Source organism: Panthera tigris, chromosome A1, assembly GCF_018350195.1.
Source record: "Panthera tigris isolate Pti1 chromosome A1, P.tigris_Pti1_mat1.1, whole genome shotgun sequence".
In the NCBI taxonomy this organism is placed as follows: domain Eukaryota; kingdom Metazoa; phylum Chordata; class Mammalia; order Carnivora; family Felidae; genus Panthera; species Panthera tigris.
Genome location: NC_056660.1, coordinates 203,025,161 through 203,051,491, shown reverse-complemented (window position 1 = coordinate 203,051,491; position 26,331 = coordinate 203,025,161). Strand labels below are relative to the sequence as shown.

The 26,331-nt window shown below is 39.3% G+C and overlaps 1 long non-coding RNA gene across 1 annotated transcript in view; it reads left to right on the top strand.

The window, feature by feature from the left end:
* LOC122241001 overlaps positions 1-26,331 on the top strand; it is a 133,573-nt gene that overhangs the window by 28,932 nt on the left and 78,310 nt on the right. The window contains exon 2 of the long non-coding RNA XR_006220893.1: positions 26,214-26,260. This is a non-coding gene — a long non-coding RNA (uncharacterized LOC122241001). The remainder of the gene's footprint in view (positions 1-26,213; positions 26,261-26,331) is intronic.

Here is a 26,331-nt window from a genome sequence, read left to right as displayed (position 1 = left end):
AAAGCTCATAATGCAAAGCTGCAGAGCTAGGATCTCAGAGGGCCTTGGCCACCACCTCCAGAGGCAGCGAGAAAGCAAGCTCCAGAAGCTCCAGAGGTACCTATTTCTGCTGGCTCATTGCTCCTGGGGGTCATTTGGGGTCTCCTTGGTTCCTTCTTCTGATACTAGAACTGGTAAGAGATAAGCTAAGGCATATTAAAAATTCCAAGAGTTTATTTGAGCAAAATTTGACTTGAATTGGGCAGCATGCAAACCACCAGATTAAAAAAAAGAGCTCCACGGCAGGTCATGATCTCATGGTTCCGTGGGTTCAAGCCCTGCATTGGGCTCTGTGCTGATAGCTCAGAGCCTGGAGCCTGCATCTGATTCTATCTCTCCCTCTCTCCTTGCCCCTCTCCACTTGTTATCTGTCTCTCTCTCAACAATTAAAAAAAAAAAAAGAACACAAAAAACCTATTAAAAAAAAGGGCTCCAAGGAGCAGTACAAAATGAGACTCTTATAGGCAGAAGGGAGCAGGAACAGAGAAGTTATGCCAGGCAAAAAAGCAGGTTGGTTATTGCAGTTACTTTCCTTTAGGGAATGGCAGGGTCTCTCAGGCAAATTAACTAGAACTGATCAGGTGATTCCTGATTGACTGGTTTAAGGTTCCATTTCTGAAAGAGTAAAAACTGTACTTACTCTCATTTTGAAGATGTGGGGCTTAGCATAGGTAATTCCATTTTGGGCTGGTTATCTTGTTTTTAATACTGGGAACTGGTGTCTAAAGTGGGGGCAGTCTTGTGGGATTGAGCCCTTGAACCCATGGAGTCTGATGCTAGCTCTGGGTAGTTAGTGTGAGAATTGAATTGAATTGTAGGACACATATTTGGTGTTGGAGACTAGGAGAATGGGTTGGTGTAAGAAAAAAAATCACTCACTCGGGGCGCCTGGGTGGCTCAGTCGGTTAAGCGTCCGACTTCGGCTCAGGTCATGATCTCACGGTCCGTGAGTTCGAGCCCCGCGTCGGGCTCTGTGCTGATGGCTCAGAGCCTGGAGCCTGTTTCAGATTCTGTGTCTCCCTCTCTCTCTGACCCTCCCCCGTTCATGCTCTGTCTCTCTCTGTCTCAAAAATAAACAAACATTAAAAAAATTAAAAAAAAAAAATCACTCACTCGTCATCTGCCCAACTTTTAAACACTGACTGCTCTACGGCTCAGCCCTGGATCTCTTTTTTGCCCTGTCTATGCTGATTGGAGATTACATCTGCATTCTGATTGGAGGTTACATCTATTTTCGTGACTTTCAAAATCATCTATAAATTCTTGAATCCTAGGTTTTTATTATTAGCCAGAATTTTGTCTTTAATTCTAGACTCTTTTACCCAGGTGCCTTCTTGACACGTCCTCTAGAATGTCTAGTACATATCCCAGACTTCACATGTATGAAACCAAACTCTTGTTTTTCCCTTCCCAAACTTCTCCTTTCACAGTTTTCCTCAGTAAAAAGCAATTCATCCTTCCAGCTGCTACGTCCAAAAGCTTACATGTCACCCTTGTCTCTTCCTTTTGGAGATCTCACATCCTGCATGTAATCTGTCAGCAAATCCGAGTAGCTCTGCCTTTAAAACATCAGAATTTGACAACTTCTCACTGTCCCCACTGCTGTTATCTTGTTCAGACCACCATTATTTTTCACTGAGAATATGGCAAAATGGTCAAATAATGTCACCTTTCTTCTACTCCTGACACAATCTGGTCAATTTTCAGTTGCTACCATTTAACTCAGAGTAAAATCCAGAGCTATTAAAATGGTCTAGAAGGCTATAGATGATGTATCCTCCATTCTGACCTGCCAGTCTCCCGTCCATTCATGACGCACCATCCCTGGCCTTGCTACTTTTCTCATATGCCCGACTTGCTCCGGTCTTAAGCCCTTTATATTTGCTCTTTCCTCCACCTGGAATATTCTTCCACATATTCCAATGTCTCTTCCTCATTTTATTCAAGTATTTGTAGAAATTTATCCTTCTCAGTGAAGCCTACTCTGTCCATCTTAAGTCTTTTTTTTTTTTTTAAGTTTATTTATTTTGAGAGAGAGAGTGAGAGCATGTATGCATGTGCGTATGTGCAAATGCACACACATACACACACATGCGTAGGAACATGTGATGTGGAGGGGCAGAGAGAAGGGGAGAGAGAGAATCCCAAGCAGGGTCCATGCTGTCAGCAAAGAGCCTAACTCAGGGCTGAAACTCATGAACTGTGAAATCATGACCTGAGGTGAAATAAAGGATCGGATGCTTAACTGAATGAGCCACCCAGGCACCCCTGTTCATTTTATTTAAAATTGCAACTACAGTGAGTCCCAGAATTCTTTGTTACTCTTTCTTGCTGTGCTTTTCTCCATACCGCTTATACTCACATGTTATACCATATTCTTTACTTGAAAAAACAAACAAACCCTATTTTCCTCTTTGAGCATATAAGTTTCATAAAGTTCAGATTTTATTATTATTTTTTTGGTCTGTTTTGTTCACTGGTAAATCCTTAGCACCTAAAACAGTTCCAGGAACACAGTAGACATAGGACAGATATAAGTAAGATGGATAAATGAGTAAGAGAATTGTAACTGGATACCATACAAATTATTCAGTGATAACAAAGTCCAGCTGGAGAAAAAGCACTAAGTGACAGTATTAGAGAGATACATAGTGGGGGGAAAGGAACCAACAGCTGCTGACCATTTACTCTGTTCCAGGTACTATGCTAGTTTCTTTATATATGGTATCAAAAGAAATATTAACAATGATTCCTGTGACATGAGTATTCAGTCATTTTATAGAAATAGTAACCAAGAGGAGTAAAATGAATAGCTGAAGTTCACATAGTTAATAAATAGAAGAGACAGATTTCAAAGCTAATACTGATTCCAGATATCATAAACTTTCTATGTTAATCATGATTCTCACAAAGAGGCAGGGAAATACCAAAAGACGTAGCTTCCTCTGATGGATGTCATTGAGTTTAGATCTTTTTTCCCCCAGAGTTTCTTAAAAATATTTGTATCTTAAAATAATCACGTATCACAGAATCTGGATAATATACACACAAAACGTAACGATCAGATTTTAAATCAAGATTGTGTCATAATTATATTACATTTTTTATTTTAGGAAATCTTGCTAGGAAAATTATCTCAAGGTTATACTGCTGTATAAAGTGAAATTACGCTGAAATATTAACTCTGATTTGTCAGCATTTTTTGAAGCTATAGAAAAACTTTTATCTTCTTGACTTAAATAATTTTCAAGGGTTGTGTCACCTTATGCATTTTGAGAGTGCCTCTATTTTCTGTCTCATTGCAACCATGTGCTATATAAAATACAATCCAACAATACTCATTTTCTTTTGAATTTATTCCATTGAGACATTTCCTAACGCTTACCCTCACAAGCTTCCAAAAGGAGATTATGTTTATCCTTTTAGTAAAGAAAGTGAAAAAGTAGGTAGTGTTTGGTTAACTCAGTTATATGGACATGTTCCCTTTGGAAGGGGAAAATTAGATAGGTCTCCCAATAGATTTATATTTTAGTTATGATTTACCATCATCAATTTATAGCAGAGAAATTAATTATTTTTTCATGATAATAGAGGTCACAGAGCAGTCAGTGACTGGATGCTAGTGTCTGATGATTCACAGCAGTCCTTTTATTTTGGACATTTATTAACTTTCACAGGGTAGCTTTCTATGGGCTGTGACAAAGGTTTATCTTATGGAACAAACTCAAAGAAAGATACTAACTTGTATGGGGTTGAAGAGCACAAAAATCAGTAGTCTATTACTCTGGAAGGCAGCTGTAGGTCAGCACATAACTAAGATAAAGGAATGATCTTTTTCATGATAAGGTCACAAAGTTCTATCAGTGCTGTATATTTAATTAATATTAAAAATGGAAATTATATAAAAAAGTGAAAAGTTGAAAGCATGATATAGCTACAACTTGGAATATTACAGGGTCATTGAACATTGTAATATTGCAGAATTCTATGAGTATGGGGGAATTGTTCACAATGTAGTATCAAGTAAAAAGACTACATCCACAACAATGTGGAAAATAGGGTATACTTTTGGGAACTATATATCCATATCTGCACATAAAATGCTGAGTGCTTACACTTGAGAGATGGTGTAAGGTTATTGTAAGAGAGATGTGAGGTTATTGTAGTAAGAGGTGTAAGGTGTAAGTTTATTGTAAGAGGTGTAAGAGGTGTAAGGTTATTGTAAGAGAGATGTAAGGTTATTGTAGTAACCTCATTAATTTCACTGAATCATTTGCTGTGTGTGGGTGGACAGGGTGGGGTACGGCTATTCCATATAGTCAATCAAGGATTCAGGCTGTTGTTTCCACCATCTTGGATTCAGGCTGATGTTTCCACCATCTTCAATCAGGGTTTCCAGTGTCTCCTGGACACTGACAATGAACTGGCAGATGGGAAAAGAAGGAGAGTAGAGGATCTCTGGAGGTTGTATGGGCCACGCTAAAAGTGAAGCAAATCACTTCTGCTACATTGGCCAGAACTCAGTTCTATGGCCTCATCTAATTATAGGAAGAGTAGAAAGTGTGGTCAGCTTGTGCGTCCAGGAGAAGAAGGATTAGCTTTTGGTAAACACAGAGCAGTCTCTGTCTCATGTAAGATCCTGGGTAATATGTATACTCATTCTCATTCTTTACTCTGTTTTTAAGTGGTCATTGGATTTCTATGTCTGTGCTTAAGGCAGAAAGCAACATCTATCATCACTTGATTTTGTGCCAATTTTGCTACTATTGCCACCACCAGATCTTGAGACTGACAACAGGGTTCTATATGGAGGGACGTAGGGTGGATACTTACCTAGGATGAGCTTTTCAACGTTGCATTGGCCCACTCACACTCTGTTGTGTCAGCCATTATTTTGTTGTGAGTCAGAGTCTTGAAAACTTGCCATTAGTTTTGAGGATCATAAACCACAAGCCATTATAGAAAATGACCACAAAAATAAAGTAGCTAATTGCAGCCACACCAGTTTTATGTCCGTGGCATTTAGTACATAGTAGGTGCTGGAGGAATGCGCATTGACTGGACTGATAGTCTTCCCACATTTTTCCAAGTGGTGGTCTTTTTCTGTCCATAAACTAGGAGCCCCTGAAAGGCAAAGACAGTGCCTTCATTTTGTGAATCTCTTTTGGTATGTGTTTGTATAATTCATTTTTAGTCTCTTTCTGCCATATGTTGGGGAATATACAAGATTATGTTGTTAAGGCCAAATGGAAAGATCTCTGGGTTTAGAGGTAGAAGCTAGGCTTAGCAAATAATCAGTTCTCTGGCAAGTCCATGGGCACAGTGGCATTCACTAAATACTTTTTGGGTGATTTAGGCAAGTAATTTCTCCTCTCTGTCCAGTATTTCTTTTTCCATAAAGCAAGTATAATACTGATAATATCTGCTCTATTTCTGGCACCCCTGTGAAGATCAGAATGCTCTTAGTTTTCACTTACAAACTTAAAGGATGTATGTGACCTATCTAGACTTTAGAAATACAATCTTCTACAGTATTCAGTTAAATTCTGCTGGATAGTCTCCATTTGTCTCTGTAGGTCCACTCTTCAGTCTTCTCCACTCTTCTGTCACTCAAGAGGCTGATCTCTGGATTTTTATCAGGTGGGCACCCTTGACCTATGGCTTACGCCTCAGAGAAGTACCAGTAAGGAGACTAACTAGATGGCTGGAGGAAAGGGAGTTTGGGATGTTTATTCCACAGTTTCTTCCCTGCAGGGCTGTGGGTTGGCAGAGTCTGTGTTCCTCTACCAAAGGCTGTGGCTCCTGTCTGGTAGGTCTCTCCTACTATAGTTACAGCTTTCTCCAAGTTCCTATAATGTCTCTTTTCCCTTACCCTTTCAAGTCTAGGGGTGGTAGTGGTCTCAGGGTTTTTAAAAAAATTGAAGTGTAGTTGACATGCAGTATTATATTAGTTTCAGGTGTACAGTATAGTGATTCGACATTTATATACATTGTGAAATGATCACCATGGTAAGTCTAGTTACCATCTATTAGCATACAAAGTCATTACTATATATATATAATATATAATATATAACATATAATATATAATATATTATATAATATATATTATATAATATATAATATAATATATATAATATATAATATATAATATAATAATATATAATACATATATTATATATTATACATATATATGTGTACATATATATTATATATTATACATATATAATATATATGTACACATATATATTATATATATATCAATTTTTAAAATGTTTATTCATTTTTTTTTGAGAGACAGAGAGCATCAGTGGGGGAGGAGCAGAGAGAGAGAGAGGGAGACAGAGAATCTGAAGCAGGCTTCAGGCTCTGAGCTGTCATCACAGAGCCTGACATGAGGTTCAAACTCACAAACTGTGAGATCATGACTTGAGCCAAAGTCGGACGCTTAACCGACTGAGCCACCCAGGCTTCCCCAAAGTCATTACAATATTATTGACTATATTCCCTTTGCTGTACTTTATATCCTTGTGACTTAACCTATTTTATAACTGGAAGTTTGTACCTCTTAATCCCTTTTATCTATTTTGGCCATCCCCCACCTCCCCTCCTGTCCGGCAGCCACCGGTTCTCTGTATTTATGAATCTGTTTCTATTTTTTGTTTTGTTTTGTTTTTTAGGTTCTACATATAAGTAAAATCATACTATATTTGTTCTCTGTATGGCTTATTTAACTTGGCCTTAGGGTGTTTTTATCATCCCTGTTGTTGCCTTTCACCTTGCCCACCTTTGAAAGTGGCCCTTACCCTCAGATAATTCACTCCTTTTGAATGTGCCATAATCCTGTCGGGACTCTGACCTATACATATTCCATAGATATCTGTGCTGCATCACCATGCATAATATGCCACACTTAAGAAAATGATATTGCTTAATGCATGAGCTGTAACAAGAGATTTCTTCAGAAATGGAAGTAATCTTCATATTCCCCTGTGTGCATTATGCAGTAGCAACACAGGCTAAGCCTGTCTGTAGGAAGCTGATCAAAATTCCTGACAATTAAGATCGTAAAATGTCATAGACGTTATTAACTTAGAAACAATGAAAGGGCATAAGAATATTGAGAAATGTTAGAAAATTATTTATAAGTTGTGCAAATATTGTGGCTGCCTAATTAATATAGGATATTATGCATGCATCCAGGTCAGCTCCTGAGCAGAAGGCTCTCTGATTCTCTGCTGCTTGGGTAACTTGTATCCCCCTCCTCAAAGAAGGTGTATTTTTCCTCTGAAGATTTCACCTTTGGTATCCTTTCTTTGAAATGTTTCTCTGGCATAATACAGGGGTTTAATGTATGATTAGATTGACTCTACATCTCAGTTTGAGATTGTTTCAGTTTAATTAAGTGCTAGTTTAATTTTAGTATCACCCCCCTTATACTCTTAAAAGTGTTCTAATTTGAATGAGAAGTTATATTGACCCCTATGTATAATAACCTTTGCTGTTGTTTATGGAGATATTGAGCTATATAAACTTTATAAACAACCTGTGTAAGTTTCAAATACACAGCCTCATTCTGTTATACCGTGTCATTTACACAAATTCTTGTATGGTGGTACCTGTGGTTCTTGGTTTGTTTCTGAAATTGGCTACCTGAGTATGGTAGACTTAATTCTCTGGTCATTTAGTTTTTCTTTCTTGGGTTCAGGGGTAGCATTCAATTCCAGGTTGAAATAGCTTGGCCTTTCAACCTTATCTAAGTGCTGTATTCCTTTTCTAAAGCAGCACACTTCTTTTTCTTAACTATAAGCTATTCTTTGATAGTTGAACACTTAAAAAAAAAGCTGTATACTTTTTTCCTCTTGGCAGAAGTCATTCTGAATTTTTCTTTGCTTTTTCTATTTCATTCTGTTATCCAGTTTAAAAAGTGTCATGACAAAGTATCATGGTATCAGTTTTAAAAGTATCAGGCATATCGAGATATCTCTATGCACCATGTCAAATTTGTTTTTCTTCAAGTTCTTCATATTTTTGAAAACATTCATAAATTTTAAGCCCATATAATTGTACCAGCCCTGGGAAGTGGGAGTTTGAGGAGAGAGACGTTTTAACTGTGGTACCTCACTGAAGATTTCTGAAATATGAAATCACAGGCAGAATTTTATCTTTTGTAGTCATTACCACATAGTCAGAGATAGCTTATTAAAGCTCTGAGATAGGATGCATAGAGTTAAGAAACTTGGCAACCTAATGGAATTTTTCCTCTAGCAAATAGTATTTGTTACATAACCACCTACTCATGAAACACACATCATCAATAAAATGTTTCATGTTTTCAGAGATATTGTTGAATAAGCACTGAAATATCCATTGCTATCAATTACTCCAGTTTCTATATATTTTTAAAATAGCTTGATTAGTCAAAATATTATTTTGTCATTTATTATCCATTTACTCATCTGGTCAAGAATTATTTATTGCGGTTACTCTATGTCAGACATTGTGTTAGGCACTGGGGATAAAATGATAAATGAGAAAGATACAGTCATTGCTCTTGGGGGGGTTGCTTACAGATGGGCAGAACACAAATAGGTACCTAAAGAACAGTGTGATGAGAGGCATACAGGTGTAAAAGGCAGACCTATCTGAGAATTAGTGATCAGACAAGCCTTCCTGAGAAAAGTCCAGTTTAAGCTGGGCCTGAGGAACAAGTGTGAGTTAGCTAGGATAGAAGTAAATGGGGCTGGGAGAAGGAGAAGGGTGGAATGTGTTCTAGAAAGAGAGGATAGCGTGTGTACAGGTCTGCTGGTCTGGGAGAATGGGACGCATTCAGGGAACCAAATGGTCTGGCTGGAATATGGAGTGTGAAGGGAGAATGAGGCTGGTTGGAAGCAGAGGGCTGATAGGTTGTTAGCCAAGGGGAGGACATAGGATCTAATGGTTGAGGGCACATGTAAATCATCTTACATCAGATTCAAGGATCTGGTCCAGCATACTTTTCTGGGATATGTTTCTACCATTTATCAATATGTGCTCTAGGGTGCAGGCCCTGAAGACCGTAGGCTGTTGCTCTTTCAGGGAGGTCCTCTTTCATCTGTCTCCAAAGTCTGTGTTCTCCATTCGACTTTCCTTGATTTTCGTGGTTGGGAAATGCCCTCTTTCTGTTGTGAACTTCCACAAGTCTGTGTACCTCCCTGAATGAGGCTTCACGCATAGTTTTCTTGTGTTTATGGCATATATTAGCTCTCTTTGCCAGATCATGCCTTAAGGACAATAGTTTGTCTTCTTTATCCATTTATCTCTGGTAGCAATTGCCTAAGAATAAATATGACACTTGTTTGGTTCATATCCATCTCCAGTGAATCCATTACAGTTTGGAAACATTCAACCTCATGCAGTCCACATGTTGAACTCTGGGATCTTCTTCTTTTTCTCTATTCTGAGTGTACTTGCAGCATTGTTGGTGCGCAGGGAGCTAGCCTGAACATCACTACTCTGACCTCAGTGGAGTAAAGAACTCAACCAGCAACAACAGTACCTTGGGGTTGCAGGCTGCTCTTTTGCTATTATAATGGGGTGAAAGAAAAATTTATATGAAGTATAGACAAGGACTAGCAGAGAACCTACTAGACAAGATTAGTGGACTCCCAGATCTATTTGGGAGGAATTGGAAGGAGATTAGAGTTTTTGTGAAACAGGTGGGGGTTAAGCTAGAGAAATACTTTTGTAAAGCTGCCTTCATGTTCCAATTTCCACTCCTGGTCTGGGTGCATGGCAAACATAAATCACCTACATTACGTTTCATTCATTTCCTCAAATGTATCTATGAACATCTTCTGGAGGGGGACCCTGATCCTGTGGGATAATTGAGCTGCATGGTTAGGGAAGCACACACCTTCCCTGTGATTAGGAACTGGGGTACCGCAGCAGTATGACATTGCAGAACCTATCTCCAGTTCTTAACTGCCAGCTCACATTAGGGGCTCTCGGTGCAGCACACCAGCCTCTCCTGGGGTGATCTGGGTTCTGGGGTCCAAGCAGTGAAGTTGCAGATGTATGAGGTGGTAAACTCGGAGCCAGGTTAGCATCATCATCCCTGAAGGAAGCACCAGTCTTTTTCCTGACCTGATGGGGAGCTGGAGTCCAAATCTTGTTGTTGACCATTTTGAATCGTTTTAAGCCCCTGGCCACAGTCAGTTTCCACGGAGCTTTGTGGGATGCCAGCCTTCTCTCTGGAAGGTCGTCTGCGGGAGATGGATCTTGGACAAGTTATCCTTATTCCTTTCTAAACATGTGAGGTTAAAGGTGCGGAAAATATCTGATTGTTTTTTGATAGATGATCTAATTATTTTATTCTGCTTGTACATTGCTTAGCACTATGACAGGCACAACAAAATTTTTAGCTTTTTTTAAAAGTATAAAACTTGTATTTTTATATTACAAAAGTAATAACACTGTGTAGAAAAATTTAAAAAATCAGATAATGTAAAAGAAAAATTAGAACAGAAGTAGTTTTCCATAGCTTTTTTTTCTTTCTAGAGAAAAGTATATACCTACACATGCAAATGTATTTGCATACACATGTGTGTATATACATCTTAATTAAATTTTTGTTGGTAGTCTTGGACTTCATATAAGATAATGGTATGAGACATTTGAATATTGAGGGTTTCTATAGGAATTTCATTCACATAGATGTACATATATATGGGCAACTTTGGAGAAGAGACGATTATGGTCACATTATTGAATTAAATTATTTATGGAATTAAATTAAAATTTTTTGTAATCCAAAATAAAGAGGCCTTCAGAAATTGTAGAACAATTTTGGTAACACTGAACTAAATATCAACACAATTGTACTCAGAGAATTCTATCACATGATAAACTTAATAACTAATAAATGGTGTCTAATGATCGAGAAAGCCCTTACTGTCTGAGAAGCAATCATGTGACAAGGGTCACCATGAGATAATGACACAGATCATTCTGGTAGCTTCTGTGATGTAATGCCCATTTTTTTGTTTGTTTGTTTGTTTGTTTGTTTGTTGGCTAAGTCTCTTTCCAGGTGGGTCAACATAGCTGTGAAGAGTCTCAAACTGAAGTTTTGCTGTTTCATTTGGGGAGAAACCGCTTTGTTGGGCAGACCCATTGAGAGTTCACTATTAATGCTCCAAGGATTGTTGATTCTTTTCTTTGAGGCAAGAAATTTGGGGGCAATTTGTATTGGATACAATATATTGTTTGATAAAGTAAAATTAAAATGAATTTTAATTTTTTTCTTTTACATCATTGAGAGGGTTTTTTTTTTTTTTTTAAATGTAAGCCACAGAAAAAATATTGCCTCCCAACTATCTAAAGGGAGAATAACATGGATGCAGAGAAGGAGTAATTTGTTGGGAAGAGATGAGGCTGTTCTTCCACAAAACATAGACATCATCGAAGCAATGTTCTTGGATGGTAAAACTTCTTGGTGGCTGCCAAGCTTATATGGTATATCATTGATGTCTAACATTTATTATTACCTATTGCATGGATTCTGAATAAAAGTATTGCCTTGGGAACTTGAAATCTAAAGTAAACCACTTCCAGATACTGAAGAAATGATGACTTTTAGGAGTGCCAAAATGATTCAAGATGAGATCTTACAAAGAGCTTGTAATGAGCAGTTTCAAAGTCGCCATCAAGAAAAAAATTTGCAAAGGATAAGTAAGATATTTTAGACAAAAAGTTCATTTTCTGACTAGTTAACATTTGGTATGTGAATACCTTGTTTGTATGGGATGTGATATGCAGAATTAAGGCAGTGCTCCTTGTAAGTTAAATTTAACATGTCAATGCTTTAAACTTTAGGCATTAAAAAAAATTGTTGTTGAAATTTATTCATTTTTGAGAGGCAGCAAGAGACAGACTGTGAGCTAGGATGGGCAGAGAGAGAGGGAGACACAGAATCCGAAGCAGGATCCAGGCTCTGAGCTGTCAGCACAGAGCCCAATGTAGGGCTCACACTCACGAACCGGGAGATCCTGACCTGAGCCGAAGTCTAATGCTTAGCCGACTGAGCCACCCAGGCGCCCCTGGGCATTTTTATTATTATACATCACATACCTAACTAGGGTTATCATTTGAAGGATGATTTAATTCGTTTTGATCACTGGGAGTCACAGATGTGAATAGCAGATATTACTTTAGTATAAGAACAATACAGTGAGAAACTGCTAAAGTAGGTTGAATTTTTATTTTTTAATTAAAAAACTTTCATTTTAATTCTAGTTAATATACAGTATTACAATAGTTTCAGGTGTACAACATAGTGATTCTACAATACCATACATCATCTGGTGCTCATTATGACCAGTGCACTCCTTAATCCCCCTCACCTATTTCACCCATCCCCCCACCTACCTCTTCTCTGGTAGCCCTCAGTTTGTTCTCTGTAATTAAGAGTGTTTCTTGATTTGTTTTTCTCTCTCTATTTTTTTTCTCCTTGCTCACTGTTTTGTTTCTTAAGATCCACATATGCATGAAATCATATTGTATTTGTCTTTCTTTAGCTGAGTTAATTCACTTAGTATTATACTCTCTGGATCCATCCATATTGTTGCAAATGCTGAGCTTTTGTTCTTTTTTTATGGCTGAATAATATTTCATTACATCTATCTATCTATCTATCTATCTATCTATCTATCTATCTATCTTCTTTATCCATTCTTCAGTTGACGGGGCTGAGCTGCTTCCATAATTTGGCTATTGTAAATAATGCTCCTATAAACATTGAGGTGCATGTATCCCTTTGAAATAGTAGTTTTGTATTCTTTGGGCAAATACCCAATAGTGCAATTGCTGGATTGTAGGGTGGTCTTATTTTTACTTTTTGAGGAATCTCCACACTGTTTTCCACAGCAGCTGCACCAGTTTGCATTTCTACCAAGAGTACACAAGAATTCCTTTTTCTCCATGTCCTTACCAGCATCTGTTGTTTCTTGTGTTGTTGATTTCAGCCATTCTGACAGGTGTGAGGTGATATCTCATTGTAGTTTTGACATGCATTTCCCTGAGGATGAGTAATGTTAAGCATCTTCATGTGTCATCTGGATGTCTTCTTTGGAAAAATGTCTGTTCCTGTCTTCTGACCGTTTTTAAATTGGATTATTTGCTTTTTGGGTGTTGAATTTTATAATTTCTTTTTATTTAAGAATTTTTTTAAAACCTCCCAATGTGGGATTCAAACTCACAACCCTGAGATCAAGAGTTGCATGCTTTACTGACTGAGTCAGGTGGGCACCCGGAGTTTTGTAAGTTCTTTATATATTTTGGATACTAACCCTTTATTGTATATGTCATTTGTAAATATCTTCTACTTGATAGGTTGCCTTTTAGTTTTGTTGATTGTTTCCTTTATATGGCACCACAAAAGACCCCAAATAGCCAAAGCAATGTTTAAAAAGAAAAGCAAAGTTGGAGGTATTACAATTCCGGATTTCAAGTTATATTACAAAGCTGTTGTAATCAAAACAGTATGGTACTGGAACAAAAACAGACATGTAAATCAATGGAACAGAATAGAAAATCCAGAAAGAAACCCACAGCTATGTGGTCAATTAATCTTTGATAAAGTAGGAAAGAATATTCAATGGAAAAGGACAGTCTCTTCAACAAATGGTGTTCGGAAAACGGGATAGCAACATGCAGAAGAAAGAAACTGGAACACTTTCTTGCATCATACACAAAAATAAATTCAGAATGGATTAAAGACTTAAATGTTAGACCTGAAACCATAAACATCCTAGAAGAGAACACAGACCATAACCTCCTTGACATTGGCCATAGCAACATCTTTCTAGGTATGTCTTGTGAGGCAAGGGAAGCAAAAGCAAAAATAAATTATTTGGACTATAATATATTGTATTTTTAAAAAAATCTCTTCTTGAAAAATAAGAATTTATAGCTCTTTTCTTTTCTGTTTCTTATCAGTGTGATTTCTCTCTTGTCACAATATAGGACAACTTCTAAACTGCAGGTTTTTGAGGTTTTTTTTTTCCCCCCCTGGAAGAACCTGAGAATAATTCTGCCTTTTTGAATAAAATGAATTGGTTTTTGGTATTTTTGTCTGTTTTTAGGCCTTCCAAGTTTGTGGGTGTGTTCTGGTCAATTAAAGAATTAGAAGCATGACACAAACATAAATGATTGTTTTATTATTTGTCTTTTCCAAGAAGAACTTCTCTATAATTGCATAGAAAATTTTGAAAAGGTTCAGTGCCCACATCTAACTGTCAAGGTTTTTGGCCATTATCAGATAAATTCACAGAAAAATGAGGATATTATTTGAACTCGAAACTTATAATCTATTTCCAGTTTGTTGACATTGACAGCCAGAAAGATAGATTATTTGGAATTTTTGCTAAGCTGATGATATAAACAAACACAACTAAATGCTCTTAAGTTTTAGGTTGTTTACATTGTACTCTGTAAATTTCTGTCCCTGTTGTCACTGCATAATGTTAGATATCACTGATACCTGCTTTATCTGTGGTGTCTGAATAACATAATGGTCAAATCTATTATTTCTCTTGTTTTAAATTCAGCTAAACAGGTTTGAATCCAAATGCTTTGTTTCTTATTTGTCTTTGAGCAAGTAGTTCTATTGAATTTTCTGCTTAGTAAAAATCTAATCTGATGAGTTTATTCTGGGTCCTTGTGTAAGAGGTGATTCTTAGGTGATAAAATTCACTGTTCATCTTTCCTGCTGACATTGCCTAAACCTCTGCCATTAGGTCCTTTAAGTGTAAGTATCTTTATCAGCTCATTTTGATATCTTTACATCACATGTATTGTGCCTGTGAAGGTTAACATCTATTTCTGAACAGTTTTGTTAATGCGCATAGGGTGGCAGAAATGGATGGGAGGAGGACTAGATTTTGATAGGGATTTGAGGCGAGAAGTAGTTTGAGCATAAGTGGCTGCCCCGGAGGGCTGGCTATGATGGCACACCCACAGTGACACATAATCTATTCATGCCCTTCTGTGACTCCATCCCCTTTCTTTTCTGCCTCTTCTCAGCGGTGATTGTTATCCTGAATCTTGTGTTTCTCATTTCCTTTAAGAATTATACAGTTTAGCGTATTTGGTTTTGCATGATTTTGGGTTTTGTATAAATGGAGTTATACTTTTGTAACTTGCTTTTATCACTCAACATTATGTTTCTGAGGTTCATTGATGATGATGTGTGTAAACATAGTTTATTCATTTTTACTGCTAGATAGTATTGTAATATATGAGCATACGATGTCTCTGTAAACATATTTAGATTTATCTGTAAATATAAAATTGAGATGTTTCCTTCTTTATACAGTTGTAAATCATGCTGCTGTGAGTATTCTTTTGCATATCTTGTGGTGCGTGTTAGTTTTGCTAGGGTGGTGTTTTTCACACTCTGGTTTGTGACCCATCACTGGAATATGAAATCAATGTAGTGGGTTGTGACTAGCATTTAAAAAAATTCCTACAGTAGACCAGACTAGATTGGAAAATGTCAGAGTGCATTCTGCCTCTAAAGGCTGAGGATTGTTTCTTGGAACTTTTACTTCAGTATGTATATGAGTATGTTATATATATGCATGTGTTGAATTGTGACATAAAATATATATATTATCTATTTAAAAAAAATTTTAATGTTTCATTTATTTTTGAGAGAAACAGAGTGTTAGCTGGGTGAGGGGCAGAAAGAGAGGGAGACACAGAATCTGAAGCAGGCTCCAGGCTCTGAGCTGTCAGCACAGAGCCCAATGCGGGGCTTGAACTCATGGACCGCGAGATCATGACCTGAGCTGAAGTTGGACGCTTAACCAACTGAGCCACCCAGGCGCCCGATTTATTTATTTTTTAAATGTTTATTTTTGAGAGAGAGAGAGAGAGAGAGAGAGAGCGTGCCCCCGTGTGTGTGCACAAGTTGGGGAGGGGCAGAGAGGGGGGGAGAGAGGATCCAAAACCCCATGTGGGGCTTGAACTCATGAACTGCAAGATCATGACCTGAGCCGAAATTAGACTCTCAACCGATTGAGCCACCCAGGTGCCCCTAAAATATATTTTTTATTAGGGGTCATAACCCTAAATTTTGAAAGCTACTGCTCTAGTATACATGGTAAGGAGTAGGATTAATGGGACACAGGTTCTCAGCTTTATTTTATTTTTAGGTTCTCAACTTTAACAGTTAACACCAAATTATTTTCCAAAGTGGTACTACCAATTTGTGCTCTCAGCAGTGTGGAAGAGTGCCAGCTGCATGTCACACTCACAAACCTTTAATATTCTGGATTTTAACGTTTGTGATAATATGTGGGTGAAATAGTATGTCATGGCGGTTTAAATATTCAGTTCTCTGATTATTGTTAAAATTGAGCTTCTTTTTAACTTTCCCCATGTCCCTCATAAACAACACTTTTTGCTCCCTTTAAAAGGGATGCTTCCCAAAATAAGATTGCTTCTGAAGATTTCTTATTCATTTATAAGCTTATGCTTTTCACAGTGAAGTTTCGTAAAGAATCTGGTTGGATTCTAGCTTGAAAATCCTGCCAGTGTGATGATAAAGGTTTTGGTAGATTTTATGGCAACTGGAAGTTAAATTTAAGTTAATCCTGAAGCAAGAATATATGTAGATCAAAATGAAAGGTTTTAAGTTGAAATTGCTCTTACGAGTTTAAGATCGTGTTTTGACACATTTACTTTCTGAGATATGTTTCATGCAGCAAGGGGTTTCTATTGAATTAGTAACTGCACTTTTGATAGAATCCTTTTCTTATCTGCAGTGGGAGTGAAGAAGTGGGTGCTGTTTTAATGTCCTATAAATATGGCACTGAGGGCTATTTGTTGTTTTTCTGACTCTGCCCCCTCCCCATCCCCTCTGCCGCCGCCGCCCAGCTTTATTGAGATATAGTTGACATATAACATTGTCTAAGCTTAAGGTGTGCCATGTGATGAGTTGATAACATGTAAATAGTGTATAATGGGACATGTTCACTGCCACAAAGTTAGTTAACACATCCTTCATCTCACAAAATTACCATTTTGTTGTTATTGGTATAATGAAAACATTAAAGCTCTATTCTCATAGCAACTTACAGGTATACAGTACAGTGTTGTTAAGATAGTCACTATGGTGTACTTTAAATCCCTGGAACTTACTAGTTTCATTAAGTGAAAGTTTGTACCCTTTGACCAATATCTCATTTCTTTTACCACACAGGCCCTAGCAAGCACCATTCTACTCTTTGTTTCTAAGAGTTGTGTTTTTAGATTCTATATATAAGTGAATCATACAGTATTTGTCTTTCTTTTTATGACTTATTTCAGCTAGCATAATGTCCATAAAGTCCATATGTTGCTATAAATGACAAGATTTCCTTCTTTTTTTATGGCTGAATATTTTATTATATACACACATATGTATATATATCACATATTTTCCTTATCAATTCATCCATTAATGGACACTTAGGTTGCTTCCATATCTTGACTATAGTTAGTCTGTTCTAGGCAGCATATAGTTGGGTCTTTTTTTTTTTTTTTTTTTTTAAATCCTTTCAGCTAGTCCATGCGTTTTAATTGAAGAATATGCTCCATTTACATTTAAAGTAATTATTGATAGGTGAGGATTTACTGTTGCCATTTTATTAACTGTTTTTTGGCTGTTTTATAGTTTTTTTTTTTCTTTTTCTTTTGCTGTCCTACTTTATGAATTGATGATTTTCTGTAGTAGTGTAGTTAGATTCCCTTCTCTTTATTTTGTGTGTATTTACTATAAGTGTTGTTTTGTGGTACTTGAGGCTTACTTGAAACACTGTGTTCATATAACAGTAGGTTTTAAGCTGATAACAACTTAACTTTGATCACATACAAAAACTCTACCCTTTTGGGTAAAGGGGAGTAGGAGGTACAGATTTTCAATTATGGTATGAATAAGTCATAAGGATGAAAGATACAGCATAGGGAATACAGTCAGTGGTATTGTAATAACGTTGTATGGTGACAGATAGTGTCTACACTTGTGTTGAGCGTAATATAACATATAGAGTTGTCAAATCACTATTTTGTACACCTGAAACTAATATAACATTCTATATCAACTGTACTTCAAAACCCCCCCAACCCCAAAACTCTACCTTTTACTCCTGCATTTTATGTTTTCTGATGACACAATTTATATCATTTTATACCATGTACTCATTGACAAATTATTGTAGCTATAGTTATTTTTAAAAAATGTTTATTTATTTTTGAGAGAGAGAGAGTGCTTGTACGTGAGTCAGGGAGGGGCAGAGAGAGAGAGAGAGAGAGAGAGAGGATCCAAAGTGGGCTCCATGCTGACCTCAGAGAGCCCAATGTGGGGTTCGAACTCATGAACTGTGAGATCATGACTTGAGCTGAAGTCAGATGCTTAACTGACTGAGCCACCCAGGCACCCCTAGCTGTAGTTATTTTTAATATAGTTGTCTGTTAATCTTCATTCTAGAGTTAAGGAGCCAACACACCACCATATCACATTATTAGATTATTCTGAATTTGACTATATACTTTACCTGTGTGTTGTGTATTTTTATGTTTCCATGTTACTTACTAGTGTCCTTGTGTTTCAGCTTGAAGGACTAACTCTTTTTAGTGTTTCTTGTAAGGCAGGTCTAGTGGTGATGAACTCCCTCAGCTTTTGTTTGTTTGGGATAGTCTTGATCTTGCCTTCATTTCTGAAAAGCAGCTTTACTGGGTAAAGTATTCTTGGCTGGCAGTTGTTTTCTTTCAGCACCTTGAATATATCCTTCTATACTCTCTTGGCCTGCAAGGGTTTCTGTTGAGAAATCCGCTGATGGCCTTATGGGAGCTCTCTTATATGACAGAAATGTTTTTTCCTCTTGTTGCTTTTAAATTCTCGCTTTGTTTTTTATTTTAGACAATTGAAAAATATTTTTTTTAACGTTTATTTATTTTTGAGAGACAGAATGCGAGCAGGGGAGGTGCAGAGAGAGAGGGAGACACAGAATCTGAAGCAGGCTCCAGGCTCTGAGCTGTCAGCACAGTGCCTGATGTGGGGCTCAAACCCAAGAACCATGAGATCATGACCTGAGCCAAAGTCAGATGCTTAACCAACTGAGCCACCCAGGTGCCCCTGATTTTAGACAATTTTTAAATAATGTGTCTTAATATCGGACAAAGGGCTAGTATCTAAAATCTATAAAGAGCTCACCAAACTCCACACCCGAAAAACAAATAACCCAGTGAAGAAATGGGCAGAAAACATGAATAGACACTTCTCTAAAGAAGACATCCGGATGGCCAACAGGCACATGAAAAGATGTTCAATGTCGCTCCTTATCAGGGAAATACAAATCAAAACCACACTCATATATCCCCTCACGCCGGTCAGAGTGGCCAAAATGAACAAATCAGGAGACTATAGATGCTGGAGAGGATGTGGAGAAACGGGAACCCTCTTGCACTGTTGGTGGGAATGCAAATTGGTGCAGCCGCTCTGGAAAGCAGTGTGGAGGTTCCTCAGAAAATTAAAAATAGACCTACCCTATGACCCAGCAATAGCACTGCTAGGAATTTATCCAAGGGATACAGGAGTACTGATGCATAGGGGCACTTGTACCCCAATGTTTATAGCAGCACTCTCAACAATAGCCAAATTATGGAAAGAGCCTAAATGTCCATCAAGTGATGAATGGATAAAGAAATTGTGGTTTATATACACAATGGAATACTACGTGGCAATGAGAAAAAATGAAATATGGCCTTTTGTAGCAACGTGGATGGAACTGGAGAGTGTGATGCTAAGTGAAATAAGCCATACAGAGAAAGACAGATACCATATGGTTTCACTCTTATGTGGATCCTGAGAAACTTAACAGAAACCCATGGGGGAGGGGAAGGAAAAAAAAAAAAAGAGGTTAGAGTGGGAGAGAGCCAAAGCATAAGAGACTGTTAAAAACTGAGAACAAACTGAGGGTTGATGGGGGGTGGGAGGGAGGGGAGGGTGGGTGATGGGTATTGAGGAGGGCACCTTTTGGGATGAGCACTGGGTGTTGTATGGAAACCAATTTGACAATAAATTTCATATATTTAAAAAAAAATAAATAATGTGTCTTAGAGAAGATCATTTTGGATTGAAATTATGGGATGACTGTTAGCTTCCTAACTTGGATGTCTAAGTCCTTCCCCAGGTTTGGAAAGTTCTCAGCCATTATTTCTTTAAAATTTATTTATTTTGAGAGAGAGAGAGAGAGAGAGAGAGAGAGAGAGAGAGAAAGCACGTGTGAGTGGGAGAGGGACAGAGAGAGAGGGAGAGACAGAAAATCCCAAGCAGGCTCTGCACTGTCAGCCTGGAGCCCGATGAGGAGGCTCGAACCCACGAATAACTAGATCATGACCTGAGCCAAAACTAAGTTGGGCGCTTAACCGACTGAGCCATCCAAGTGCCCCTCAGCCATTTTTCTTGAAATAACTTTTTTGCTCCTTTCTCCCTGTCTTCTTTTTCTGGGACTCCAATGATGTGTATATTGTTTTTCTTGATGGTGTTGCATTAGGTCTTGTTTATCTGTGTTCTTTTGTAGTTCTCTGAGCATCTTTAGAACAATTATTTTGAAATCGTTGTTGGATAATTCGTTATCTCCATTTCTTTGGGTTCATTTATTGGAAGTTTACTGTGTTCTTTCGTTGGTGACATGTTTCCCCAACAGTTTGTGGTTCTTATGGCCTTGTGTAGATGCCTGTGTATTTGAAGAAGCAGTGACCTCTTTTAGACTTATGGACTGACTTCAGTAAGGAAAGACTTTCGCCTGCTGGGGGACACTGTGAAGTGTGCTGTGATTATGGGTTTAATGGTACCGGACATCAAGTGCAAGGGCATGTGGTGGTTCTAGTCTGGGGGGAGTATGATGTCTCATTGCTCAGACTGCTGAGGTCCATGGCATCAACAGCGGTGTGTGTCTTAGTGAGTATTGGGGTCTGCAGTGGTTGCAAAGGCTGTTGAGGTCCTCAGCCACACCTCAATATTCGGGGGCTGGTGGTGGTCAGTTACCAGGGCAGGTCCTGGCGGCGGTCAGAGTGACGGTGTACATCTACTTGTGTGGCTACGGGCACCAGCTGCAGGCTCCTGTGGTCTGGCAAGGGCTGGCTGTAGATATACACATAACGAGGGCGTTCAGGACCAGCCGCAAGGACCAAGGCCAGCTGCAGGCACACTGGCCACTGCAGAGGTCCCGGCTGTTGGCATGTACTCTTGTGGCTGCAGGGTTTCACCTGGGGTACATGCACAGCCGTGGAGGCTGGTGGTGGGAGTTGGGCTGGTGCTCTGGGTGCACAGCTGGAGGGGCTCATTGCAAACAAGCCCGGCGGTGCAGGCCAGTGACAGGAGACAGGGCTAGAGCCAGGGCCACACACAGCTGTAAGGTCCCCGGCTGTGAGTGTGCACTTCTGTGGCTGTAGTCTCACCCTAGGCATACACTGTGGAGGCTGCTGAGGGAGATTAGGCCAAGGATGTGTAAGTACTCAGTGGAGGGGCCGCCCGAGCATACACACGGCCGTGGGGGGTCAGCCTCAGGGCTCTAGGCTGGCTTCTTGCACTCACGCAGCTGTGGAGGCCTGGGCTGGTGGCGGTGTGGGTTTCAGGCTCCAGCATGGGGAGGTGATCAGTGAGTGTGAAGGGGACCGTGGGGTAAAAATTGGTGAAATCTGAAGGGGGTCCACAGCAGCCTTGCCGGCTATTGGTTTATTCAGTGGCAAAAGCTGCCAGGGTCCTCTTCAGAGCAGGACACTGGGAAACACAGTTGATTCTGCTGTGTGGTTAATACTGGTAGCCCCTGCTCTTCTTCATTGATCCTAACTGCCTCAATTCCTTTCAGCTTTGCTGGACTCTGGATGGGGGAAAACTGAAGTGGGTCCTTTGTGTGGTGTCCCAAAAGGCTGGGAAGGAAGCTGGTCACTTGCTCTGCTCTCCCTTTTCCCAGCCAGGGGAACTCTTTCTGGCCAGGGAATTTCCTCTTGGCCGTAAACAGGGCTGGCCTGAAGGATGGGATGAGGCAGGCAAAATGAAGCTGTTCTTCCTTCCCTTTTTGTATGATTATTCTCCGGTTTTTTGTTCCACTGCACTGCTGAAGTTTGTTAAGTGGGCTCCTGAACTCTCCCAGAGCTGTTCTTGTTCATAGATAGCTAATCATTGATCTTTGTTGAGGGATTGGGGTGGTGTCTCCTACTTGGCCATCTTCGTGAGATGGCTCCTTTCTGATTCTTGAATATGTCAGATTAGAGACACCTTTATGTGGGTAGCTGAAGGGATGTCCTCATTATTTCTATGTGGCAGTCTCAGCACATAGATGTGATCTGTCACACCTTATATCATTGCTCACAGCATTCTAGCCTCTAAGAGTGAGTGGTCCTATGAGAAGTTCTAATGAAATGTTCTTTAATCATGCAGTTAATAGCTCATCAGCTCCAGAATAAAACCTACTTGGTTTTAATATTCCTGGTCTTTGATTATGCTTCATTGGACCTTAATTGTTAGAATTCCCTCATGGATACTCCATCTCTTAGAAGGATGAGAGAGAAAGAGACAGATAATCCTTCTTATATGAAAATAAAAATGACTTTTAAGTCTGCCTTATGTTTTGGTAGCCTATATATATGTATATACATATATATGTATATATATATATATATATATAGAGAGAGAGAGAGAGAGAGAGAGAGAATACATATACACACAAACTCTTAAAATATCTACATTCTCCAGTCATCATCTTTATTTTGTTGTGATCTGCCCCATCACCTTAAACTAGCCTTGTGAATTTCTGTAAAAATTTTCAGCATTTGTTCTATAAAATACCAACATGTTAATAGACATTCCTTATGTGGAGTTGGGGCACATATATTTTAAATAATCCCAGACTGAGAAACATTATTCTTACCTGAAAAATACAAAACTATTAATGAAGGAATCACATTTTGGATATGGTTGGGAACACCTAAACCACACATCTCTTGTGCAGTATTATAAAAGTTGTGGGTACATTAGATCAAGTTGATTTCTTTCAAAGTGCAGACATGAGAGGTAGATTTTAAAGGAAGAAAACATTTACTGTAAATACAGAAATAAAGGAATGAGAAACCCCCAGGCAGCTGCTGTGGCTCCTCACCTGGGCCCTCTTGGGAAATACAGGAAAAAGAAAAATGAGAGATCAGGGCAGAGCCTGGACACAGCCGTAGGCTAGGATTTGCTTGTAAGTAAACAGCTTCTGACCTGAACTTGAAATTCTAGCATCTGTCTCTCAGAAAAAGACAAAAATGTTAGAGTTCTATAGCATTTCCTTAGAGTTTCCCTAAATAGCCAGGTCTGTTTGCATTTCAGTATCTCTACAGTTAGCTGTTGGCCTTCCTACAGCTTGCCCACCTGGCACCTTCCTCTTTCTCTTTATGTCTCACTTCGAATAACTTCCTCCTTGAGTTGTCCCCTGATTACTGAGCAAAGGCTCTGATGCCCCCTCTCATAGGCTCCTTTGCAGGACTCTATTTCCTTGAGTTTCTCTTCCAAATAGAACAAATAAATAAAAACCCCAAATTTGTCTTATGGTCAAATAATTTTGGGAAACTGTGCTCTAGACTTCTCATATATTTATTTGAGTATTAATGGTCCTGAAAGATAATTCAGGGAAGAAATGTGTTTTTACCCAATGGTTCTAGGATTGATTGATCATGAAACATCTCTTTTGAAAAACATCTGTCTTATGTCTCTTAACAAGGTTGGGAAATGCTGTTTTATTTTGTTGTGATTTATTTTCTTTGTACTGTGTCTATACATGACCATAATTTATTGGTATCATCAGTGCTTGATATAGTGCCTGGCACATAGTAGACCTTTAATGAAATTATTTGTTAATAAAAACATGGGAGAGAAGAAGGTAATGACTCCCATGTTTGACGCGTGGGAAGCTAATAGTTACTGTTGTATTACAAACTACCCCAAAATTTAGTGGCATAAAGCAGTCTTTTTTTTTTTTTTTTTTAAATGTTGATGGCTTTCGTGGATTTGGAATTCAGAAAGAGCACAGTGGTGACAACTTCCCTTTGCTTCACAATGTCTCTGATGTTTTGCGGGATGATGCAAATGGCAGGGGGTGCCTAAAATGGCTGGGGGCTGGAAGGGCTTGGCTGGAGGACCCACTTTGACGATGGCCTCTTCACTCACAGGAGTGGCCAGTGCATCCTACCTATGACCTTTCAGGCATGGCCATCTTAGCATCATTGAGCTTTCTGCATCCTGGCTCAGGGCTCCAAGAACGTGTGTTTCCAGAAACCAAGGCAGAGCTGCCAGTTTCATTATGACCCAACCTCAGAAACCTCAAGTGCATCAAAGAACTTATAGCCATGCTTCACACTGGCATAGCAACTGTGAGAATAGTGATGCCACTAATTGATGTGAAGGATTCAGGAGAAAAGTTTGCCGGGTAGGAGAGAGCGGGAAAAGAATGTGTTTCAGTGTGAGGCACGTGTGAGCATCCAGGTTGGGATGTTCCAGGGGAGTTGCAGGAGTGTATCTAGAGCTCAGGAGAGAGATCGGGAGTTGAAAATGAGGGTTAGAGGTTACATCATGTAGGTTGATGCCGCAAGCACAGATACGATTCTCTAGGGAAAATTGGTAGAGAAGGAAGGAGAGAGGCTCGGACACAGACCTGGTGTTAACAACGGAATGTGTTCCCCCTCAAATTTATAGGCTGAAATCGTAACACTCTATATGGTGGTCTTCAGAGGTGAGGCCTTTGGGAGGCGATTGAGTCATGAGGGTGGAGCCTTCAGGACTGGGATATAAAAGAGACCCCAGCGAGCTCTCAAGTCCTCTTTCTGCCACTTGAGGCTGCAACATGAAGTTGGCAGTCTGCAACCTGGGTGGGGGTCCTCACCAGCACCTGACCGTGCTGGATCCCTGATCTCTTTGGACTTGTAGCTTCCCGAACTGTAAGAAACAGATTGCTGTTGTTTATAAGCCATGCAGTCTATGGTACTTTGTTAGAGCAGCCCGAACTTGACTAAGACACCTGGGTGATGCCAACATGTAAGGGGAGGCAGAGGAAAATAAGTGAGGAAGAGAGCTGAGAAGTTGCAGCCACAGTGATAGGAGCAGAGGGCAGTATGGTCCTGGGCAGCCCAGGGAAGACTGTTCCGAGGGCAGGACGGTCCACAGTATCACAGTCCCAGAGAAGTCGAGTATAAGGAGGCCCAAGGAGTATCTACCGGATTTAGCAGTTACAGGATGTTTTGCCAAGGGAAGTTTCAGTGAAGAGGCTGTGGGTGCCAGAAGTGGTGGCGGGGGCCTGTTGTTGAGGTGTTGGGGTGAGGCTGGTGGTGGGAAGCCGGAACACGGGGTGCTGAGGGAGGAGGCTCTGCTTTCGCAGTCAGGCTGGGGCTGTGTTCAGGTGGTGAGAGATCGCCTTCCCCTAACCCACAAAAGCCTTTCCTTGTGATCGGGAGTCACATGACAGCTCATTCACAATTGTTAGAAATGTGTAAAAGTCATTGAATGGAAAAAGCTTTTAGGAGCACAAGGCAGCCAGGGTGGATCACATAACAGCGCAAACATGTGACACATCTCTAGATAAGCCTGAAGCCACAGCCAGTTACAGCTCCGGAATCTGCCCGGGAGTAGCCAGTGCGAGGAGCAAATATGCTTCCTCTGTTTGGCCTCTGCTGGCTGCTGGGAAGGGCAGTTTGCCAAGTGAGTTTTCCTGAAGGGTTAAGAGTCGTGCGGGCTCTATAAGATATGTCTCCATATGAGGAGTGAGTAAGGGCCGTTGGGACAAGGAGGTGTTATGTCACCTTACACATTCTACTAGTTAGCCTGACATTTCCCTTTCAGAAAAGTCAAATGCAAGCCTACAGGAAAAACTGTTTTGCTGTTCGATGTTTTCGCTTCTGCAGGACTTGAATGTGGCCATTGGAAAAAATTTCTTCCAGTTAAATTATGATTAAATGAATTAGTATACCCAAAGTTCTTAGAATATCGCCTGTTCTAAGAACCAACACCATATAAATGTTAAAGTATTATAATTTATATTTTATTATTATGTTGTAGCTTTAAATACAGAATTATAGTTTGATTTGAAGGACATTCTCTTTTCTTTTACATTTCACAGATGAGATAAACTTCATATTTTGGATCTTTTCAAGAAACATTATAAAGGTAGGAGTAAGATTTCTTTAGCCCCAAGTGAAACCATTACTGGACAACAAAGTGGTAGTGATCCATGGGGC